This window comes from Aptenodytes forsteri, unplaced genomic scaffold (assembly GCF_000699145.1).
Source record: "Aptenodytes forsteri isolate BGI_AS27 unplaced genomic scaffold, ASM69914v1 Scaffold2, whole genome shotgun sequence".
Taxonomy (NCBI): domain Eukaryota; kingdom Metazoa; phylum Chordata; class Aves; order Sphenisciformes; family Spheniscidae; genus Aptenodytes; species Aptenodytes forsteri.
This window is the reverse complement of record NW_008795695.1, coordinates 16,063,483-16,079,090: the sequence shown is the minus strand read 5'-3', so window position 1 is coordinate 16,079,090 and position 15,608 is coordinate 16,063,483.

The following is a 15,608-nucleotide window of genomic DNA, read 5'->3' as shown; positions in this document are numbered from 1 at the left end:
ATCGCACCAGGGGGGAGAGAGTGAGCGGCTGTGTGGTGCTTAGTTGCTGGCTGGGGTTAAACCACAACAGGTCCCTATGCTGTTCCCCACTGTGACCTCGGGCACTGCTTGTCCTTGCTTGAACCTCTTTAGGGATCAAGCCCTTATGCCAGGATGTTGCTGCCTCCCCCCGCCAAAGGACTTCATCATTTCTTCCAATGCAAAGGCTGAGGAGCACCTAATCCCAGAGAGCCAGCAGGCTGTTGCAGAGAGGACGCTTCTCCTCTGGCCTTTTGCTCCCTCCATCCAGGCGGGCAGAGGAAGATGCGCATGTGCTTGTGCCTGAGCCCACGCTCACCTGCTGTCTGTGGGAAACATCCCTTGGCAGGGGGAGGCAAGTCTCCTCCTGCTCTGCAAGGTTAGAGCTGCTGGGACATTCCCACCTCCTCCTGCCAAAAGCACTGCTGCTGAAATCGCATTGCTGCAAATAAAACCGTCTCCTGGCTAATTACTAGGGAACGGTTCGCCTTCTATTTTTAGACAAGCTTGCAAGCTTGCATTGAAGATTACCCTCCTCCTGTTTCTCTCCCTGTCTCTTTGCTGTGCATGTTTCTCCTCCTTTCCCTCCCTCGCTGTGAGTCGCGCTGAACCAAGCTCAGCTTCCGACGGGGTCTGGGAGCAGAGGACAGCCACACGCTTGTGTGCCAAAAACAGTGATTCTAAAGCCATCGAGAGCAATTGCCTTAGCGTTAGGCGGAGAGGGAGCAGCGTTTTGCCAAGCCAGGAGCCGTTCTCGGCTTGCCATGCCCAGCCTCCGCCTGCTGAGTGCTCCCTCCACCTGGCCACAGCCAGGGACCTGCTTCCATATGCTCGACACGCTGTTCAGATTGTCCTGTCCAAGTTCTACGCTCTTCAAGACAAGGGGGAATAATAAAGAAAAAAAGAAAGAGAGGAGGCCCTTTCAAAGCCCTGGCCTGTGGGGCGGTCAGTGCGTAACATGGAAGCAAGGGGCAGCTGGAACGGGGAGAGGGGCGGGCAGGGATGGCCACACACGTTGTAAATCCCACACCAACCTTTGCGGCGGCTGTGGGAAGGCACGCCACGGCTCTGCTACTCGACACAGAGCTGCACGCTGCGCTCGCCCCACCATGCCAGCAGCCGCAGCAAAGAGAGGAGGCTGTTTCATCTGCCTGCCGAGGGGGACCGGCCGGCATCACGGCAGTCCCCGTGCTGCCTCGGGATGGCAGTTCTCCCTGCTGGGAGACCTGAGATCACACAGCCTCAAAAGAGCAGGGGTAACACGTTCAAAGCAGCTCTGGAGCCCGCAGGCATCCCCCCTCCCGCGTGCACGGATGCAGGAGGCAGAGCCCCAGCCAGAAGGAGTGCATCCAAGCCTGCTTGGCGGGGTTAACCTTGGTCCCAAAAGCCGGTTAAGCAAATTAGCACGGCGTTTTCCCCGAGCTAATTAACTTCCCTCACAGCAGGGCTAATGAGCTCCAGCGCAGCACTTGGCTGTGGCAGCTAGCCGGCCCCCAGGCGAGGGGCTGGCCTCGAGGGCTTGCTGCAGCCTGCGGCATCAGCAGGTACCAGCTCCCTCTGGGAAACTCCTGCTCCCGAGCATCCACCGTGCAGCACCGCCAGCCCAGCGGTGGTGGGGCTCAGTCTTCCCCACTGGCCCTGGAGGCCACCTGCAGTTTGGGAAGTGTGTGGGAGTCCCCATCTTGCACCAGGCAGGTCTGGGATGCTCCTCGGAGCGAGGCAGTACCAAGCACAAGCCTCGGCACCTCCAGGCAGCTCCGGAGGGACACGGGTGGGATTCCCTCCACCAGGGGATGACAGTGTTTGGGAGCTGCCTTTCAGCATGTCTCTTCCATTTTTTGGTGAGCACAGGCACAGTCCAGCCCTGTGTCCACTGAAGTTGGTGGCCAGTTTTCCACTGATTTCAGTGGCTGGTGAAGCAAAATGTCTTCAGTATTCTCCTCCTCTCCTCCTGTCCCAGCAAACCACATGTATTTTACCCTCCACTCGACTCTTCTGGGGATCGATGGGTCGTCAAGATGATGAGTTAGTGCTTGTAGTGACAGTGGCACTTTCCATTACTGCTGATATACCTGGGGGACATGTCTCCCAAAGACTCATCAAGGCTGGGAAATTCAACAAAGAAGCTAAAACTGTCATTTGCAACGAAGCCACCCCAAAGCCCCAGTCCTGTGGTGTAGGCAGGACCTTCCCAGACCTGCAAAGACCCCTCTGGGCCCCGGCAGGTCCCCAGGGACACCAGCACAGGCGCTGTGAATGTGGAGCAGAGTACAGGCTTGCACCCAGCCTACTGCTGCTTTGGGGTTTTTTCCCTCTCCCTTTTCACCAACTGATTTCTTCACGGAGAGCCTTTTGGATAAACACTTCTAGCTGGGGAATGATTTCTTTTCCTGCGTATCTTTCGTAACTAGCAGACACCAGGTTTTTTTGAGGTTGCATTATTATGACATTTTAATTGGCTCAGGACTGCACAAGTCTCAAAGCCAATTTGGCCCCAGCGTTTTCAGGCAGAACTGTTTTCTGTCTCCATTTTGATAGATACTTTACACTGGCCAAAATGGCCTCGCGTTAAATAAAACAAAACCTCCTCTTATTTTACAGCTCATGGGCGATCCGGTTCCTTGCCTTCCTGCTTTAATTTCAGCTTGAAACATGAACCGTACCTGTTCCCCCCATTGCCGAGCTGCCCGCCCAGGGATGGCTGCAGGGCGAGCGGCAGCTGGGCTGCCTGTTCCCACTCGCCTTTGTTTCGCTGCCGTGGGGGAACCGGCTCTGAGATAGCGCACTGAGTAATTGCAGGATTTCAGGCAAAGACGGGGCTGCAAGTCGTGAACTGCTAATGAGTGGGTGTAGCTGGAAGGGCTGGTGGGGGCTGGCGAGGGACGCTCAGGGCCAGCGGGGCGACAGCTGGCTGTGTGTGTCGTGGCAAGGGCACTGGCTGCACTGCTCCAGCAACGCCAGAGGTTGTGTCAGAAATGTGCCACTCGTCGTGACGGCAGCGGCAGACGGCAGCGAGACAAACCCCCAGCGGCTGCAAAGCCCACACGGAGCATCCCCATGCGCGGCAGTGCTAATCTTTAATTTGTCACACCTGCACGGCTCCCCCGGCCTCCTTCCTCCCTGCCTTTTTTTTTCCAAGGTGCTGGCTTTGATGCTGCCTGACATCCCTACGCTCCCGCTGCCACTCCGACACCCTCCCGCTTCCCCCAGGTTGCCCTTCCCTCCCACGTTCCCCGTCCAGGGGGCGGCAGCAGACCCCACTGCCCCCCGGGAGCCACCCCACCACCCTGTGCCTCCCTTCCACCCCTTCCTGTCAGGATTTCCCTTCGGAGCAAGGCTGCTAATTGCTGGGTGTTATCAGCAGCGCCCCAGGAGAGGCTCCAGCAAAGCCGAAGGAGACCACGTGAATCCTGGGTACAGTGCTCGCTCGCCTTCCCGTCCTGCCCTCTGCAGCGAGAGCGGCAAGCGCCCCTGGCCCCCAGCGCGCTACCTGGCTCGTTAGGGTCGCTGCCGGAGGTCTTTTAATTAGCAATGGCCAAAATGCGTGGCTCAAACCACCACGATGGCCCATGCACGGCTCTAATCCAGTGACACGGCACACACAGGCACCAGCCCAGGGACGTGCATCATGTATCTGCTCCCCTGCTCGGCACCTTGCTCGCTTGCAATAGCGAGGTTGTGGCGGCTTGCTGCGCACCGGAGGCGAAAGCGGCAGAGCCACCAACTAATGCCACGCTGCTACCGACACGGAGCCCACCTGCCCCAGCCTTCCTTGAACTGGAAATATTTTTTGGTCAAAAAAAACCCCAGTTGTGCCACGTCTCAAAATCTTTCGGGTTTTGGCCCGTTCTGACCTAAGCTGCTGAGAGGGTTCCGGAAAGGAAAGGTGCAGGATCGGATGTCAGGCAGCTGGGAAGGGTGTCAGCCCTGCAGCTGGAGGGCTGGGTAAGCCCTGCCCTGGGCTTGGGTGGGACATACATGTTGATGTCTGTAATGTATCACCCTAGGATCTTGTGTCAACTTTCCTAGCATGTCTTTCCTTTTTTTTAACCAACCTGCCAGGTGTTGCTGCAGTTCATAACCCGAGATACTTTTTTTTTTCTTTTCCGTCTGACTTCATGCTTTCAATATGATTTACAAAAATTGCTTATAATAAGGCTCATTCAGCAGCTGGATAATGGTTGTCAGGAGTTAAGAAACACTGTGGCATGTTTAGCACAGAAGCATATTGTGTATCTCTCTGGTTTTAAGGCCGTTTCTGTTAAGAGGAGGATGTGCAAAGGTACATATGGGGAGCCAACAAGGGCATTTCTTGCAAGTGATATGAGGGTTGCAAGATGGAGGAGAGACAGTGAATGGCCTCAGCAGTGAATTCACAGCTGTAAATCCAGATTAGGAGAAGAGTTCAAGGTCTTGGAAAGGCTGTGTTAATCCCTTCCTAACCTTGGCCTTAAATACTTGAACGACCAGCTCTCTCCCTGCCGCATCCCCATTTGGCAGCTCTGACCTGCCTGCCGGGCGCTGAGCGGGGCCGGGGAGGGACGTGGGCTGCAGCCCCCCACGGGACCTGACAAAGCAGGTCCCCATCCCTTGGAAACGTCTTTTGGTCCCAGCGTTACCTTCACACCCAGAGCGCGGGCGCTCAGAGCACGGTGCTCGCCGAGCCACCCTCCGCAGGTGGCAAGCCCCTCCTGGGCAGGAGGGAAGGTCCTTTGTCGGCAGCCGGGCTCCTTCCTCTCTCCATCAGCCTGTTCCCTGGCAGGACCTGCCCTTCTGCTCCCCCTTTCTTCCTGGTGTCACCTCAACCACCCTTGCTCATTTGGGGATTTATTTTTTTTTTTAAGACTAGGAAGAAGCGATGCGTTTGTGGCCAGCGGCTCTGGGGTTTGCCCTTCCTTCTGGCAGGCTCGCTCCACATAAGCCGGCGCTAAGTCTGTGGGCTAATTGCCTTTATTTATTGTCTCTTTTAAGGCTTTGTATTGTGCAGGGGTTTATTTGCTGTTGCTGCTGCTTCGCTTATTTGTTTGGGGCAGGGGTTTTGTTTTTCTTTTTGCCTTCCTCTCAGGGGCCTCTGTAATTGTCACCTCAGGCATCAATTAAGGGCTCAGCAGTGCTTTTGGGCACTGTCCCAGCTTGGGAATTGCACAACTCTGGGGAGGGGGAGGCTGGGCGCAGAGGCAGCCCTGGCAGGGAGCCTGCGTGAGGGGACGCCATGGGGCGATGCTGCGGGGAGGGGGAGGGGGCCGGGGGCACCGCGGGGCCGAGCTCTGGGGTTTCATAACCAGGGCTGTTGGGAGGTTTGCTGTCGTAGAGGTCTCCCCACTGAAGCTGAGCTGCATAAACTGTTAGATAATCTGTGTTAGAGGCTTTTCCTCCCTGGCAGGAGAGCTGCTGGATGCCAGCCACACGAGTGTTTCATACTTGCAAACCTCTACTTTGCTTCCCAAATTCAGCTGCTCAAAATTCTGCCAATTTTGCAAACAAAAAATTGGGGAGTTTTTTGTATGGTTTATTACTAGCAAAATCCTCTTGCCTTTTTTTTTTTTTTAATTGCCAAAAAGCGCAAAGAATGTTTCATTTCTCCTGAAACAAGCAGAAAAGCATCCTTTTTGGGTTTGTTTTTTTTTTTCCCTCGTTTCCCCCAAAATGGGGGATTTCCATTGCAGCTGTCCCATGACTTATTTTTCTCTCCAGGGGACAGAGGCTGGGATGGAGTTACCTTCCGAGAAGGTTGTCTGAGGAGCAGCGCACCCAACTCCATTACACTCATGCAGAAGTATCACTGCAAACCTTCTCAAAGCCTCACTCAGCAGAAAGTAAGAAAGGTGCTTATGTCAGTCAACTGTCTTCCCTCTCATCCTCCACCAGAGCATCTTTTCACAAAATTAGGCTAACGCTTTGCATTGTGCTTGCCATGTGCTAAGAGCCTTCTGCCTGATTTCTGGTTAGTGTAGAAGGAGGGGAAAGAGCGAAGCAAGAAAGAGCAAAAGCAAAGTGATCCTGGGCAAAAGACCTGAAGATGTGTCCGGGCTCCCCACCGCAGCCCCACGGAGAGGCACAGCCCCATGTGTGCGGGGGCCAGCCGCAGGGATGCTTGGGGCCCATCTGCCTTGGAAGCCAAGTCCCAGGAGTCAAGCGATGGGATTAAGAAGTCAGCCAGACATGCTGTCCACCGGGTAAGATTAGTCCCTGCTAAAGCGTTTCCTAATCCCAGGAGCAATTGTGATAATCTAAGCACAGATTAACCAGGTCCAGCTGGAGTTAAGCTCCCCACTCCCCATTTATTTTTGGCAGGAAGAGACGGCTGCTGCTCCGGTGACTTGTCAGACAGTCACACACCGCATCTCCCTCGGGATAACGGGGTGCAGAAACTCAGCGTAGTAGATTTGCCTTGTGGCAGAAGTCCCAAATCCTATGGTTTTATCACAAGTTTTGTGATATAGGGTGGCATTTTGTTCCCAGGACCTCATGTCATAGATTTCTTTGACTGCATAATAAACCATGTTTTCACTTCCAGAAAAAAAAAAAAAATTTTGGCCTTCAAAATGCAAAGAAAACAATGTCAATGTAAAATTGTCTTCAAGAAAGCCCTTCCCTAGGGCTTTTCTGTGGGGTAAATCAGTAACTAGCTCAGGCAATGATCTCCATCAGCCTTCCACGCAGCAATATTTGATGGATTTGAAAAGCTACAGGGTTTGGGAAGAAAAAATACTACTTCATGTCACGAGTCTCCCTTTTACTTTCTCAACTGAAGGCTCATGTGTGGCTGGGGCTGGACAAGGGAGCTGAAGGCCGTTCTGCTTTCAGGATCTCCCTGCTGCAGCGTCTGGATTTCTTTAAGTGAAACTATCAGTGAAGGCCCGCTGGGTTTGTAAAGCTTTGAGAATGTTCCTATTATTCTTAGCTATTACAAAAGCTTGTTTTTCAAAATAAAATAAGCTCTTTGCCAAAATTTCATAGTCTGCCTTTAGTAGGAAATGAAAGGAAGAGCATAGGGAATGTTAAAAGTTGAAACTGGTATTCCCAGACGCTTAAAACAGCTCTGTTTCTTTTTTTTTTTTAAGAAGAAACATCTAAATTTCACTCTCTCGAACATTTCTGGATCATTTTAAGGTAGCAAGAGCACCATGGCAATGACTCACATTATTGCATTTCGATATATCCCTTTGTCATCTCCAATATAAGACACTTTGTGTTCAGGCTGAAACGTAACTTTCTCACAGGCACACATACGCACGCATGTATCTGTGTCTCTGCACAGAAATCATATACTGTGAGAAAAAGCTGGGTGCGGGATTCTCTTGGAGCTGGCAGCTCCAACGTGCTGTGTCGGGGGCCAGAGGGAGCTGCTGGCACCCCGGGCAGCCCAAGGGGCGGTTCGTGGCGGGGGCCACTGGGTGCCGGGAGCATGCCTTGGATGCTGCAGGACGCCCCCTCTGGCCTCGCTGCATACAGGGTTGCTCTGCAAGAAACCATCAGCTCCGAGAGAGGACTCCCCTAGGAGATACGGGGCAGCTCGGTCCTTTTTTCAAAGGAGGACCCTGCCTGGGGAGGGAAGCGGTAGGCAGGAGTGGGCGCTGACCGTCTCTGGGGGGGTACCCGTGCACCTCACATCTAACCCGACAGGAGCCTCGTCCTGCCCCACTGCTGTGGCTTCCTGCTGCTGGCAGCCTTCCAGGCTTGTTTTATTGCTTCGGTCTTAATTTCTCGTGGCAACAGGCCGGTTGGGTGAGTGGACACCTCACTGTTTAACGAGGAGCCGCGTCTCCGCGCTGCATCCCGGAAACCTCTGCATAGGTTTTAAAAATAGGGACAAGTTAAAGAGATTGATTTATTTTTCCCTACAAAGGCCACCCCACCACTAGACTGCAAGACGATTGATTAAATGACCTTTTTTCCCATTTACTGCCCTTCCCAGAAATCTGTCGTATCCATGAGCCGCAAACACCTCCGATGGGATCAAACAGCCGTGCGACGCATGTGGTGTAAATGCTGCACACCTCAAATTTGTGATGCCTTTAACCAGCCCTTTTAAGCGAAGGGCTGGAGTTAGGCACGTGCTGTCACCACAGTTTTTTGCAGCCGTGGCAGCCTCTTGCGTGCCAGCAACCCTTCACAGCGTCCCGAACGTGGAGCTGCCGGTCCCACAGCGGCTACAGGGAGGAGGCAGGATTGCTGCCGCCCCGTCCTCCTCCCGCCATCCCGCTTCCTTCGGGTGCACACTTCCCTTCCCCAGGCTCCAGTGGGATGAAGCAGAGGGCATCTGATCCAGGGAAAAAAACCCATGAGTTTCCCAGGCGGCGCCTCTCCCCCCCCTGGGGAGCGCAGCGCCGTGGAGCGTGGTTATTAACCAGACAGTCCTGAAGGACACTTTAAAATAAATTAAGAGGGCTGTTCCGCTCCTGCAGCTGATTACAGGCATGTCTTTTTTTTTTTCCAGAGAGTGGAAAAGAACACTTGGAAAAAATTCTCTAATTTTCCCTTTTTGCCAGATCAGGCCTCTGTGTAATAACAAAACCACGGTGCTCGCCGCTCGCTGCTCTCTTTGGGACACCCAGGCTAAGCGAAAGCGCGTAAATCTGTGGGAGGCCCAGGGCCAGAGCGCAGCTGTCCTGACATGCTATCCGCCCCCCCGCCCCGCCTCCCCGCTACGGCTTTAGCATCTGAAACGCAGGAGACATGCAGATCTGGAGGTAAGCCCTGGTGGGAAGGAGAGCAGCACCAAGTCCTGCAGGTCACCAGTTAAGCGTTTCAGCCCAGAGCCAGATCTCTCATAAGCCACTTTTTGGAGATAAGCTTATCTAGACCCGACAGCTGAATTTAACCCTGAACTTTTGATCTTGTTTTTTAGCCTCGGCAGGCCTATACATTTCCTTGAAATTATACACACCAGATTTCAGCTCCCCCGCTACAACGGCTCCGCTGCTCCCTTAAAAGGGACCTGCACGGCTGTGCATGACAGCAGCATCCAGTAATGCCCTTGGTTTCACAGCCAGCCCTGCAAGTTAGACAGGCCCCCAGCCGGGGAAAGCCTTCAATTACTGACTGTGGGGCTCCAGCAGGAGAGGAGCCCGGATCTTACACTTCCAGTGATAACACATTTGAAGGTAATATTGCACAGAAGTGGATTATAACCCCGGCACTTTGCTATGCGGGCTTTTGGAAATTTGTTTTCAGTGCATGGAAGCAGCTAGAAACGTTCTTTCTCGCTGCAGGAGATGCACTTGGTAATATAGTCTTTCTGCTGCTGGACAAGCTGACTGCATTGGGGCTGTCTGCGCCGTGACAGACTAGCCAGGAAGGGGGTTGCTAATCAGTTTTCCCAGCATCAAATCAGCATCTGCTATATACGATCAAGGAAATTGAGGAATCTCAATGTTTTTGCAATATTGCTTAGTTGGCCATGAAATATGGGTGGTTCTGAGAGGAACGGCTTATTTCTACCTCACGAAGATAAAGCAGCTTTGGCTAATGGTGAAGCATCGCTGCACGATGAAGCCAGCTAATAGCAGCACTCTGATGAGGGCAGACACGCAGCAGCATCCCAGCAGAAGGGAAGGGAGGCGTAAACGGCTTTGCAAATAAGACATTATTAATATGGTTGAACTACAGAGGGCAGAAGGGATTTCTTTTCTCCTCTTTCACTCTGAAAGCAATATTCAGAAAATGCCTAGGTTCCCACGTTTAGCCGAGAAATTAAATTCTTAGAAATTTAACTGGATGTTTTCTAGCTTGATTTTTGTTCGCTAGCACACAAGACCGGTAACCCTGGGCGAGGCGGTTGTCTGGAGTCGGGCTGAGGAAACCACTCTCCCAGCCAAGGGGTGGATAAACAGTATTTAAACAGAGCCAAAGTCCCACTTTTGGAAATGATTTGGGGCTTTACTCACCCACGTCACTCCTGACACCAGGGTCTGAGCTCTGCAGGCTCTCTATCGCTTCTGAAAATGTACCTTCTTCGCATGCCTAAACAGGTCTTTAGCACTCCCCTGTTTAAACCTACGACATTTGCCACAGCAACAAAAAGCTCCTGGGGTCAGTGTGAAGTGGCACGACTTTGTGGAGTTCATGGAGATCAAGGGATTCACAGCAGCTGAGGGCCAGGCCCTTCATCCCCGAGGCAGGGCAGGTATTCGCGCTACCACGCATCCCGCAGCCCACCTCCGCAATGAGGGCACCCGGCTCACTCACAGCTTTTCCCGGCCAAAGCACTTTCTGGGTTTCTGCTTTGGCAAGACAGCTGTGGTAGCAGGAGGGAGGAGTTTGCTTCCTTCCTTCCCTCTCTCCCCAGCACTAGCATTTTTCCTGAGAGTTAAAAAAAAAAAATCCCAGAGCCTCCCCTCCCTCTCCGTACAGCCCGGGGCTGGGGGAGCCACTGTGTGATGGTGGGGCTGGACGTGGGGACAGCGCTCCCAGGGCTGGCGTGGCAGAGCTGGGCAATCCGATGGCTCAGAAGGGCAGGGACAGCCTAGTTCTTGTGGCCCTTGTGAGATTTTTAGGCCAACCACAGGCCGGTCAGTTTAGATCGACGCCGAAAAGGGCAAACCTGGTTCCTGGGACCAAAGCGCATAAGCCCTTTTTATGTAACAGCCCTGTGATATAAGCGGCAGCCGGGGATTTATGCTGTCTTTGAAGTAAATTGCATGCCGGTGCACTATAGCGTGAAAGTTAAGATTTACCATTGCCAGGACACTGAAGACCCTGGTGGAAGCAAGGGAATAAATAGCGCGGCGCTTTTCTCGCTGCCTTCTGCTGCGCGACTCAGCTTCACAGACCTTCCTCCCCTCTCCGCCCCTGCTTCCACTTGCATTGTGTCGGGGAAGCAAATTGGTCACATCTGCATCCGGCCAGAGAGGAACAAATGTGCTGGCTAGGCAGCAAGGAGCTTTCTGAGGGGGGATACCTCAAAGTAAAATGAAAGGCTGGCCGTCAAAGGTAGAAAACAGACCAGAGGATGAAAGGGATTCTTTGCTTAGCTTTGGTAAGGCTACTAGGTATTAATAAAATTTAAAAAAGCACAAGAAAACTGGGGCATCCAGAGCAGCACGTTTTTTCCCCCTCCCCTTTTCCTTTGCTCATCCTCTGTCATCAGCGGAGGGGAGGGATCGGCGTCCCCCCATGCTGCGGCAAGCACTGTTTATCTTCACTCCTCAGGACGCTGCCATTAGCAGGGCTTCAGTGCGCCGTGATGCTTCATCATTAGCTGGAGGTGCTTGATCTGGCTGGAGAAGAAATGAGCCGTTCCCCCCAAAGAAACCCTCGCGTTTCATGGCCAGCTGAGCAAATATTTTTAAATACTCCAGCTCTGCAATTTCAGCGGTCAGATAAAACAAAGGGGGACCTGATACAAAAGGGCTGAATTCTTCCGTTCGCTCTCCGGCAACCCCACCGACGTCAGTAGTGGTAACGGGGAACCAAGTTCAGCACAGCAGGGAAGCACATGCATAAGTCCCATGGAAAATCCCTGCAGTCTTTACAGTTAATCATGTCCAGTTAATCATGTCCAGAGGTGGACGAGCGCTCATCTGATGCACTGAATTATGACACACAGGCAATTACCCTAAATCAGAGCAGTATCTTCCAGTCCCAAAAGGCTCCATTATGCTTCACCAACTCCTGAAGGGAAGGTAAAAATCCCAAGCGGCAGCACTGTCGTGTAGGGAGGATGAAACAGCCAGGTGTTCCTCTGCCGCCTCCCCAGCACTTTTGTAACCTCGTGAAAAGTTCTGGCAGCTCTTTAAATCCAGGCTGCTGAGATTTACAGCTCCAGACCCTCCGGGCAGCTCGCTGAGTTTACTCTGGGTTTCTCCCAGCTGGCTGCACCAAGCCCCACCGACAAGGTTTCACAGGGGCTGAGGCTTATGGGCTGGGCAGTGTTTGGCCTCCTTCTTCTCTCTGACTGCAAATATGCGTCTTCCCCTCTTCTGAGCATCCTGGCCCCCTTCTCAGGCACTCTGCTGAAGTAAAGCCTTCTCGCCACCCTTTCATTGCCTGGGTCCAGTGTGGCAGAGGGATGCTCTCTCATGCACACTGACGGAGATCCAGAAGAAGTTGCTGCCTGCTGGGAATAGCCCTACCCCTGCCCCGTGCCACCGCCAGCAGCTCGGGCAGCCGCCGGGGATTCAGCTCTCAGGGCATCCCAGCTTGTGCTCACTCGGCATCAGCGAGGAAAAGGCCCCTGAGGAAGGATGCTCGTTAGCTGCAGCATCTCTCCTGCTGGCCAGGCTCCCATGGCTGCACAGCCGAGACCTCGACAAGCTCGGCTCACCCGCCCAGGGACCGCAGTGCTTCGATCGCCTCCGGGCGTTCAGCTCAGCAGGATCCCTCGCTGCACTGCTCTGCGATTGGAAGCATTTTCCAGCCCACCGCTTGCTAGGAAAAGAGAAATACCCCAAAATGAGAGGTTTTGTGAGAAGGGGACGTGATGTTGGGGTGAATGGATCAACGTCTGGGCAAAGGAAAAGGAGACCCCTTCCCGTGCTGGTTACACCGCCTCTGAAACAGGCGCTCCTATCCCAGGAACAGCTTTGGCATCCATTTATAGAATTACAATATTATTGCACATTAAGACACAAGCTAAGCCCTGTTTTTCATGTGTGCACAGGGGAAAAGGCAAGGAGGGAGGAGGGCCCGCGTATTCTTGTTTAGGAGCCAAAGACTAATGTGCCCAGCAAAGCAAAATTAACCCAAATACCATGATTATGCAGAAAAAAAAATCTGCCAGAGAATGTCATTTCACCAGCGATATCCTGCAGTTTTCCGCCGGCGAGAGTTCGAGAGGTGGCATGGTAACAGAGTACATCAGGGCAGGCATTTGACTGGAAGCATTAAATACCTCAGAAAGGTGAATGGCCAAGGTCTTCACGATAATTAAAATGTGTGCAGTCTTCATAGACCAAGGAAGGGACAGAGCTATTGTTTAAACAGGTAATTAGAGCTGTATTTTAAGCAAACTCGAGGCAGTAACGAGCTCTCTCAGACAGGGAGAGCAGCTCTCCTGCTCCTGGTTCCAGCATGAATCACTATTGCCCCCCCACCTGCTGCCGGGGAATGGCCACGGTGCTCCCAGCCCCACTCCCCGGTGACTGCGTCTGGTGGGAAAAAAAAAAAAATCCTATTTGATTTCACATTTTTCACTCCCTGTCTCCTTCCTTCTGCGTTCAGGTTCAAGAGAATTGGCTGAGCCACTTTTTTTTATTAGAGCAGCAGCAGAAAAAAAAAAAAAAGGGACCCAGTCAAGCCCCAAGGGAAGGGAGGAAATAGCATGAGCCAGCGCTCGCGCTCGCTCGCTCTCTCTCTCACACACACACACACGCTTCCCATCCACACAGGAACAGAGAAAGGGCAGCGATCTGGTGGAGCTGCCGTAGAGGCAAAATCAGCCACCTCCACCCCGCAACCCAACCCCAGCAGACTATAAAGACTCATTGTCAGCCAAACCCGTGTAGATGTGCCATAATCTTGTTCTGGACAGCCAGGGATGCATGTTCTTCTGCTGGGGGGTCTGCATTGGAGCTAGGCAGGAAGAGACTCAAACCCTCCTCGGTGCCGGGGATGGGGCCCAGGGAGCCCTGCTGCCCCCGGCTCTGCTTCATGCAAAGGGCTAATCCCTTCCTCTCCTCCGTCTTGCTGCTGGCTCCTGATCAGGTTTCCACATTAGCTGGCAGGGGGGAGATGCCGACTTCTAATTAACCCCCTTGTACGCAAAACCAGAGAAAACAATATCAGACTGGGGGGAAGGCAAGGAGGTGCCTTTGCACCATCAACACAGTCTTCCATGAAAAATATATAAGGGCCAGACATCAACGATGAGGAAACAGGAGAGTACAAAGAACTGCGCTCGGCTGCCCAGCTTTGCAGCCATATTATCTGGGTTGCTCTGACAGGCCAAAAAAAGCCTAAAACAAAACACTTCAAACTGCAAAGGGCTTTGGGAGCAGCCTGAAAACCAGGATTGTGGGGAGCAGCGGAGTGAGGGCACGGTACTCTGACACAGAGCACGGTGAGGCAAAAGCCCCTGGAAAGCAAAGGGCAGGTCGCGTCTGTGTGTGCTGGCCATAGCGATAGTCTTATGCTCCAGTTTGTTTGCAGCCTGGCTTCAGAAGCCAGGGCCAAAGTTTTGTATGGAAAACTCGGGATGAATTTTCATTCTGTATTTTGCTCTGGAGTATTGCTCCAAAGGAGAAGACTGATGCCAGTGAGCGCGGAAGGGCCAGCCTGTTTTGAACCTGGTCTCTCACCCCTTTGGGAGTAGAGCTGGAAGACAAAGCACAACACTTTGACAGTCAAGGAGGGCTTTGGCCAGTTCCCTGAAGTATATTTGCTTGCTTACATTTTTTCTTAAGTGCCAGGTTAGCTTATAATAATGACGATACCTGCAACACGCAGAAATCTTTCTCCTTTCCACTAGAAAGGGTGGGAAAGAAGATGAGTGAGAGTATCTTATTGCTGGTTTTGACTGCCCACAGTGCTGCATGAGCTTCAGAAATCATTTCTATTTCTTCTGAGTCTCGGGATATCAGGAGGTTTTGTTGCAGCCCCAGCTCCTGGAGTCCTGTGATAATGTGAAACTGTCGCGGCTCTCTTGTCTTCTCTAGCCCTCCTTCCTGCAAGAAAGCTGTTAAAATGTTAATGATGGAGGGAAAGCAGGGGAAAAAACTCATCTGTATGATCTTTTAGGAGCAATTAAGGTCAGATTTGCTGTCCTCCATGGCTGGAGGTGCTCAGCACTGCTCCCTAGCCAGGGCTGTTGTTCAGGGCGCTGGCAGGACCCGCGGTGCTAGTGAGAGCCCACAGCGCTCTGGCTGCTTCCATGGCAAGAAGCAGGAGAGGATGCGAGGTTAGCCCAGGTCTGGAGGAAAATCCCACCCCTGACTTCTTGACTAAAGCATCCCTCCAGGAGCCGTCTCGTAGCTGCCGGCGTGTCAGAAGCTGTGAGTGTCTGCAGCGGCTGCTGGGGGTCTGACCCCCAGCCCGTGGGAGCCGGGGGCTGAGCGCCTGGTGGGAGGGGAGCTGAGTTTCATGGGGCCGGGTTGCACCACTGGAGCATCTCACAGCTCTGCCCCAGCATGGCCGGGCAAAGCCTGGGCTTTTCCCAGGAGAGGGGGCAGCCTCGGCAGCACGGAGCAAAACAGCTCCGTCCCCTGACCTTCACCGTGGGCTGATTTTTAAACAGCTCAGAGCACAGACACCCCAGTGACTCATACTGCGAAACTGGGTTTTTTTAATTTTTTTTTTTTTTTTTTTAAGTAGGAGCGCTGCTCCATCAGTCAATTACTTGAAGAGCCGCTCTAATTTGGCACCCAATTGTTTCCCCAGCTGCCGCTGCGTCTGATCTCTGCTGTGGGCGGCAGGAGCAGGCTGCCTGCGCAAGGGAAGGAGCACAGGCGCCCAAGGAAGGATGAGGCGGCAGGGGAGGGCTGGGCTGCCCGGCTGAACAGCCCCACACCCGCAGAAAAGCAGCACTAAAAATGCAGGCATTGAAACTATCTCGGGGTCACAGGTGATTCCCGAATAATAAAAATTACTTCGGGAGGCGGTAATGGGAGGGACAGGTCCTAGCGGCAGAGGAGCCAACTGCCAAAACCCGG